Source organism: Cupressus sempervirens, chromosome 2 (genome assembly GCF_028749045.1).
Source record: "Cupressus sempervirens isolate cs-2001-9-10 chromosome 2, ASM2874904v1, whole genome shotgun sequence".
NCBI lineage: Eukaryota > Viridiplantae > Streptophyta > Pinopsida > Cupressales > Cupressaceae > Cupressus > Cupressus sempervirens.
The window spans coordinates 290,338,598-290,346,995 of NC_143119.1; the positions used below are offsets into that span (position 1 = coordinate 290,338,598).

At 34.4% G+C, this 8,398-nt stretch overlaps 1 protein-coding gene across 2 annotated transcripts in view; it reads right to left on the reverse strand.

Moving 5' to 3' along the window:
• LOC149572208 (fluoride export protein 1-like) overlaps nt 1–8,095 on the reverse strand; it is an 86,257-nt gene extending 78,162 nt beyond the window's left edge. For both annotated transcript variants that reach the window (XM_089810844.1, XM_089810837.1), the window contains exons 1-3: nt 7,999–8,095; nt 7,759–7,823; nt 7,591–7,659 (exon numbers count right to left, since the gene is read on the reverse strand). The gene's annotated coding sequence lies outside the window, so the exon portion shown is untranslated. The remainder of the gene's footprint in view (nt 1–7,590; nt 7,660–7,758; nt 7,824–7,998) is intronic.
• Between the last annotated feature and the right edge of the window lie 303 nt (nt 8,096–8,398).

Sequence of the window (8,398 nt, forward strand, 5' to 3'; positions counted from 1 at the left end):
TTAGAATTAATAAATTTATTTAATTAGAATGAGTTTAAATAAAGTTAAAGAAATGTTATAATCGAAATATTCAAGTTACCAATTATTTTGGGTTTCTCAAAATTGTAAATTGAGTTATTTGAAATGATATATGATTTTAAAAGAATAATTATAGAGATATTGATTTAAATATATGGAAGAAGGGATCATTTCCAACAAAGTGGTCTTAGAACATTTTAGAAAAATTGTTTAAAAGAGCTATGGAGGAAAACTTTTATCTATCAAACAAATATATGAGTTAGAGAAAAAATGTATAAATGTTTCCTCACTTGATATCTAAATCCGAAATGAAAACTGGAACCCCACACTTAATTCAAACTATGTGATTTGTAACAAACCCAAACATGTGCTTCTATTTTGTGTTTTCTCTATGCTATCTATTTTGGGTTTTTGGGTTGACTAGATTGTTAACCAATTATAGGATGTCTACCAGAGGCTCGGGGGGTTATGATTGTGAAGTTATGATGACGTCTTTTGATTTCGATCTTTATAAACCCAACCATGGTTATGAGATGGTATGTTGATTAATATTGTTTCCAGTCTTCTTGTGAAAGCGGTGATATATGTAACCATTTATGAGTTATCGATCAATTGTATTTGGATTACTTTCCAGTCACTTTGATAGGATTGAATTGTTTATCTGATCTTGATGATATCATGTTGTGACATGTTTTGATTGGACCATTTGGAGTCTTCAATCAGTATTACTTTGAAATACTTTTTGGTTGCTTGTTGAGAACCAATGGATATAGTGATTATCAGTGATACCTTCAATTGCCAATATAGAACTGTTGTGGTCATGATTATCTATGGATGCTTTTCAGTTGCTCATGGAGATTTGATGCTCTTATTGTGGATTATCTTTTGGTATTTTTCCTGTCCCCTGTATAGCACTGTGGTGATTTTGTGATTTATGATTCCATGAGCTTAGGTAGGTTATCTACTTGTAGTGTCGGGAAGTGGCTTGCAATGGGGGTCAGGGCCCTAAGTGGCTGCCAAGGTAACTCATTGTAAGTTGTTTAATAAGTGAAAACATTACACCTAATACTGACTTAAATGAATCTAATAAGATAATTGTTTGTTCTCGCCCATGCCTCGAGTGCTAGTATAGACTAGGATGGGAGTAGAGAGAACGCTTGGTTGCAACCTTGCATTCTATAGTATGCCATGTCAGTATGAGAGGATACTAGTGGCCGCATAGGGATCACTAGGGGGCGGGGTCTATTGAGAGACTACCAGGGTAACTCTAGCGTGATCCGTGCAATGACACTTTCCCGCTTACATAGTAGGTTTCCTACATGTCTTTGTGTGCCTCTAGGATTAGATGTCAGTTTGTGTTGGAACCTTTGAGTTAGTATACTTTTAAGTTTCCTGGATTTAGAGAGTATTTGTGCTATGTGATTTGATAACCTGTTTGGGACTTGAGATTATCTCCTCAGCGCGGTGGAAGTGGACCATTTAGGTTCCACGCGGTCGGGTGGTAGTGCTTTCTCACTCTTACCATTTGAGATCCGTCTGAGACACCGTGGCTGATGCATTCTTTGTTGGCATCTATCTTCATTCTGTTATTGGATTATGATGGTGGACACCTATCCTTATATTGATGATTAGCATATAATAGATGATGTTATTTACTTATCCTATGCTTTATTTGCATGATTAGATTTCTGATGCATATGTTGTAGCATGTTAGATTTCTTTCTGCATATGATGTAGTATGTTTTAGGAGTGACATTCCTACTATGATAATACCGATGATCTCTTCGGTGATTTGGGATATTATGCACAGAGGGATGGCTAGGGCCCATGATGGTCTAATGATGCTATTTACGGTTGGGAGGAACCGTGCACTTAGATAATTATGTGTTGTGATTTTTGGTTATCTTTTACGATGGATGTTTATATCTTCTATGATGATGTATCATTTATGGAATATGGTTTCATTTACCTTACTGCACTTGCATCATGGGTTAGAATAGGATGATGTACTTTATTTTCCTACATGTATATTCTTTTATGTCTTTCATACGTTGTGGCATGTACAATGGATGATTGAGCATTCTGAAATGTAATTTACCTAGGGACATTTGGAACCAAAGTATATTGTTTAAAGAACGTTGAACTTTTCATTATTATATTATGTGGATGTGGTGTTAGATGGAATCAATACTAGTCAATTTAAATGTGGTTCAACATTAAGGGATCCTTAAGGAATGTAACCTGTTATGTATTTTTATGTATACTTTAAGTTGAATGTTGTTATTGCTTATGTTACTATGTGTATGTTGTGAATGTTTTAACTTTCATGTTTCAAAAAAAATGCTACCAAACTTAGTGGAACTTTAGGTTAATTCCTTTGGATCCCTTGGCGGGGCATTACACATAGCAAAATATAGTGCATTGTTTTGGAATGGTGTATGGCGGACAAGGATTTGCAATAATTTATCGGCTAGTGAAAGCGCTGGCAGAAATTCAAGATGGGTGCTTAGAGAGGTATTCGTCATTGTACGGAAGCGATCAACAGGTGCACGCCTATTTGGAAGAGCTCGAGGTACCTCTCACGAAAGAGTCAAGATTTCACCAATAAATTTTAAGTCAATTTCAAGTTGGGAATCTTCCCCATCATAAAGACAAAGATATTACAGATGGAGAATAGCTAAAGAATATGACTCCTCCTACATATAACCCTTAAAGATCGACCATTAGAACACTACACTTCTAAAATTGTCTATATTTTAAAGCTTTAAATATCAGTCATTCCATACAAATAAGAACGTTCAAGCATCATTAGACCGTCTACAGTGAGGAACACGTGACTTATGAAGGCAAATTCAACTTGATTGATGGCATCAAAATTGATCTCACCACATTTGCAAACAAATGAAATCTCCAGAAGGTAGAAAGCAAAAAGTACTACATCAAATCTGATCTCACCTATTATCATGCAATCAGCAGAAAGAGTGGGGCAGTGAGAAGGTAAAGAGGATAGAGTTGTAATAGATAACATTGACCTTGTATTTGCTATGATCTAGGTAGTCATGCATCAATTTTTTATATAGTCCTAGAAAGCCACAACCACTACAATCCTTTTTATTCTTCTGCTCATTCAAATATTTCGCAGATGACTAAGTCTTGCGATTCTTCATTTATAACACTTCCATTGGGTACGATTGTCCACTATTTCTCTGACGCATCACTTAGCACATAAAAAAATTTTGTGTTGGTTTTCTATTTATTATTTAATGGAAAAGCTAGGAATGGTTTTTTCCTTCTATAAGGCTGATTGATCATGATGCGTCTTAATTAAATATTGAGGCAGACAAAAGAAGGGGGATGGGAAGGAAGGCAGGCCTCATGACAATATCAATTTCTCCTCTCAATTCTTCCACAATACTCCTATTTCCTCCACGCTTCTACACAAGAGAGATATGATAACTCCTCTTGTGTAAATCAACAACAAAGCACAACTATGTAAGTGGTGTGATGATGTGTTATCTCCCTTTGTCATCTCAATTTTCTAATGCCAACAAAAACCACTCATTTCCCAACACTCCAACCTTTGTTTATCCACTGTTGCACAGATCCAGTGTAATGACCCTTCTATGTTTTGCACTAAGATTTTTTCTATCTTCACAAACTAATGACTATATTATGGATTTTAGGTTTTGGTCAAAGGATCTAATGAATTTCTTGCTATGTAATGGGAGTGCAAGGATATAATATAATATTATTTAAATATATTTTTCATATCCCTATTCTGATTGATCTATCCTTGCTCTCTCTTGTAATCATGTGATTAGCTTAAAATATAGATAGTTGTTCATATTCTTATTAGAATTTTGTAGAATGAATCCAATGGTCTACTAGATTCTTTATAATAATTATGTATAACATTTTAGATTATGTCTCCAAGCAATAATTCTAATATAATTGCAAAAGTAAGGATGAGAACTAGTTGGGGATGACCCCAATCCTAAGGATTGATATACTTTAGAATGAATATCTTTTCTTTGTAACTATATACTCTCAACATATCTTTGTCGGTCCGACCTTGCTAAATTGTGAGAAAACCTGGGCGTATATGAAATGGAATGCTTTGAATGTTCTTCTCATCAACATAAACTGTAAGGGATAACATAATGATAAAAATATTCGATGGTCCCCCTCCATTTATGTTTGAACTTCCTATTGTATGCCACCAAGAGGAACCTTGTGACTCTTCACTTAATAACCACATCTCTTCATTTAACGCTCACATCTCTTTCGTTGATGAATATTGACTTTCTACAGATTGTACCTTGCCCTCTAATCACTGCATTAGTTTAATTATAATGAAGTTAATCTTTACCTGAGCAACAAGTAAGATAGTTTTATGAATTGTCATATGAACATGACAATCAAATGCAGAGTGGTTCAGAACCCATATGGTTATCTTCATAGTCATATATAAATTGTCATGATTCTCCCCAATTTCTTAAAGGTTACATAATTCATAGAAGACACTGAATATCAAATTAACTTCTCTGATCTTTTCTTTACGAATCAATTCCTTTGTTTGTACTCCTTATTCTTCTCTTGTGGTGAATTATGTTTGTTGGAGATGCTCCCATGATTTCCTTCATTCTTATATCTCTGATATGAATTGCTCAACGTGGTTTAAAGAAATAATATTCCAAGAGTATTGTTCAGAAATGTTCAATATAACTCATCTATTCATTCAACCATATGAATCATCATAGAGAGTGCTCACACTTAAAAGTAAAAGTCATGTCTCTCCTCTATATCCATGGAAACTCTTAAGAGTCGTCGACTGTAATTTTCCTTAACTCTATCTGCTATTTATGCACTAGAATAACAATCATGCTCGTCTTATTTATTTATTTTGCTTCATGTATTAGGGATTCCATCCATAGGTAATCCCCCCTCAATATTTGGATAAGAGCTTCTTGTTTGCAAAATCCATGTCAGATGTATATATGCCTTCAACCCATTTTCAGAGATGATTAGGGGGATAAAAAATTAATAATGATTTTTATTTTTATAGGTAATTGGCCAAAGCTTAGATTATTCATTATTCATTTTATTATTGTTATTGTATTAATTATTATTGGGTTAATCTCGAGTAGATTTGAACCTAACACCTCCATGATGAGAGGCTCGCAATTTACCGATGCGTTGTAGGCTCTTGCCTAAAATTAATAATGATTTTTGTGTATTATTATACTATTATTAAGAATTTCGTGTATGTGTTGATGTAAATATTAATTTTAAGAATGGATCAATATTATAAAATCAATTGATATTTAATCAATAAATAATGTATTCAATCATTATATGTTATATCATATTATAATTATTATTTCTTTATTTTCTTATTTATTATTAAATTTTATTTGATAACAATGGGGACATGACACTCCAAGTAGGCAAAGCTTCGCAAAAATCCATGGTTGCTTGTGCTCTGAACAACTATGGAGAATAGGATATTCAATTAGAACAAACCCTTTTTCTTATTAGGGTAGATCAAGATCTTGGGGGTGGGTTTATTCTCGATGCGAATTTGAAAATTTTCTTGTCATTGAAATTATCTGCCTTTGGAAATCTGTGTTTTCCATGGTAGAAAAGTTTGGGCGAAGACCTACTTTCAAATAATTTTCCACAATTTGTCTTCAATCTTGAATTATAACGCGTGGTACTTGGATCGAAATAAGTAGGCATTGGTAAAGTTTTACCTATACAAAAACATTGTACTATCAAATTTGGCACACTTACCTTTACTTACATACAATGCATCTATTAAACATTATGCATGCTTCTAATGGTAATTTACAATTATGTTGATAAGCTACTATTCACTTTCAAAAATACCTTTGTTGTTAAGCACTTTTGAACCACCCTAGCCATTATTGTTTGATGACCAACAATCCTATATATCATAAGAAAATTATGTTGAACCCTTTAGTGATCTATGCAATTTCATAGAATGATAATATTCATAAAATATACTATTGACTTATCCCTTGAACCTCTTACAAGTACAAGTGCTAGTTTTATATATAAGTCATTCGTAAATAAAGCCTAATAATAGGGGTAGTGCTTCTTTAAAATCCATTCCTATAAGACTCAAAATATACCATAAAATAGTTTTAATCAATTTAGAAATTAAAAATTTCACAAATAAACATTAGAAAAATAAAAAATAAAAATTAGAAACAAAAATATTTAAATCTAATTGATTGACATAGAAAAGATTAATCACCACTTAAGTTCAAGTGATCATAACCGAGGACAAATACATTTTGCACCATACATTTTTGTGTCTCAATATCTCTTACTATTATTCTTCATTTTGTTTATTTGTATTTTTCTTTTATAACATTACACTAAAAACTGTTGAAGTTTGTTTTTATATCAAATATCTTTTTGACAACAACTAGTAATTGATTTGACAAGAGTTAAGTGAATTAAAGGCCCAAGGGGAATGGAACTGTACAACGTTGTCTTCACTCCGCATGCGCTGTCGTTTTTAAGATATCTTGAAAAACACAAGAAATCCGTCTCCACTTTTATTTCATAGTCGTACATGTCTGTGTTTTTCTTTCGCTGGGGCCCACAATTTGCCTCACTCATGTGCCAAAGAAGAAAAGCAAAAGGTATAATCAAATAAAATACTTTGCGGCATGCTAAAAGGAAGAATATCCACTAGCTGGCGGATGGCTGTTGTCATAGACTTGAATAGTATCTATAGATCAGTCCTCAGGTCTCAATCATCAATTACAAGTAAGTCCACCTCATCGTGCTTATCGTGACAAAGGTTTCTATTGTACGAGATTTTTCAATTAACAGCACATATTTATATTTGTATCTACTAATACGTTTTTTTTCCGCAGTTTCTTAATCGAGATTACAAACAAATGCGGCAATTAAAAATTTAGGGGAAGCTTAATAATGAATTTAGCCCCTAAATCAAATTTAAGGGTGACTGTGTTGTACAAAGCGTGCTAGTTTACTCTGCGCGGCTGAACATGTCTAAGTATTCACTTTCGGCTAAGGAAGTTTTTTTCATTCTAATAATACAAAGATGCACATGAGAGCATTTTTCATTTGAAAACACGGAAATTTAGCTGAAATGTAACAGATCCTGGCAAAAGAGAAACCAAAAGAATGCCTGAAAATCTAGGAGACGAAGCGAAGTAAAGGTTCTTAAATGCTGAGGAGGACACCTTTTGTTTTCAAGCATTGCCTAAGGGAGTCTCAAAAGTTTTCAGAACTGCCGCAATTTTTAAATGGAAAGGAAGATCAACGATGAATTCAACCTCTGTATCAAATTGAAGTCTGGTCTTAAAGTATTCTATTCAAAGTTTTTCTTAGTTCGGGCGAAGGAAATATTTTTTATTCTAATAATGTAGAGTACTTACACAGCATTTATTATTTGTAAACACGGAAACTTAGCCGAAATATAACGGATTCCGGTAAAAGAGGAAATAAAAGACTGCTTAAAATGCTAGGAGATAAATAGCAGTAAAGATCCTTAAATGCTGAGGAGCACACCTTTTATATTGCAAGCCTAGATGCAGCCGACCTCAAATAATGCCTAAAGGAGTCTCCAAAGTCTTAGATCTGTCCAAAAAGATCCAGGTAAAAGAAGAAACAAAAGACTGCATAAAACACGAGCATACTCAAAGAGAAGTAAAGTTCTTCAAATGCCGTAAAGCACACCTTTTAGCTTGAAAGCGAAGATGCAGCGGACCTCAAATATAAGCTAGTCTCCAAAGTCTCCAGATCTGTCAAATCCAGCCCTTTCACGTCAGATTAAAAGCATTCAACAAAACGAAGCTAAAAACAGAACCTGCCGGGCCTGCTTTCCCTCGTACATAAAAGCTTAATAACAATGAAAGCAAATTCCAACCAGAGCAGAAAACCTTGAAGTACAACCCTTCTGCGTCCCTAATTCCATACCTTTCCTCATTTCTCTCCCATTCAGATAGCACTTCCCTTAGAAGCTCCCCGCCTCCTTCCACTCGAAGAAAATGACAGAAAATGTTTGAAATAAAAGAAGGCCACTCATTGTGGAACTTTATAAAGCATGCTTCACGATGTTTTACTGCAGCCGTACTCGGGTTCGAACCCACGACCGCTATGGTTTACGATACCTGTACAACGCGTATTTGTCCTTGCCGGTGGAAAAGATTACGATGCGCCGCTCTGAGTACACGTGGCGGCCTCTCATTGCGGCAATGACGGTTGAAGTAGTTTTCTGTGGTTATCGGTGTGGGCACATTTGCGAAGTGCGCTGAAACGGCACTAATGGTCAAATAAGACCACTCTCTCCAAAGGATTTTTATTCGCTTTAAATATT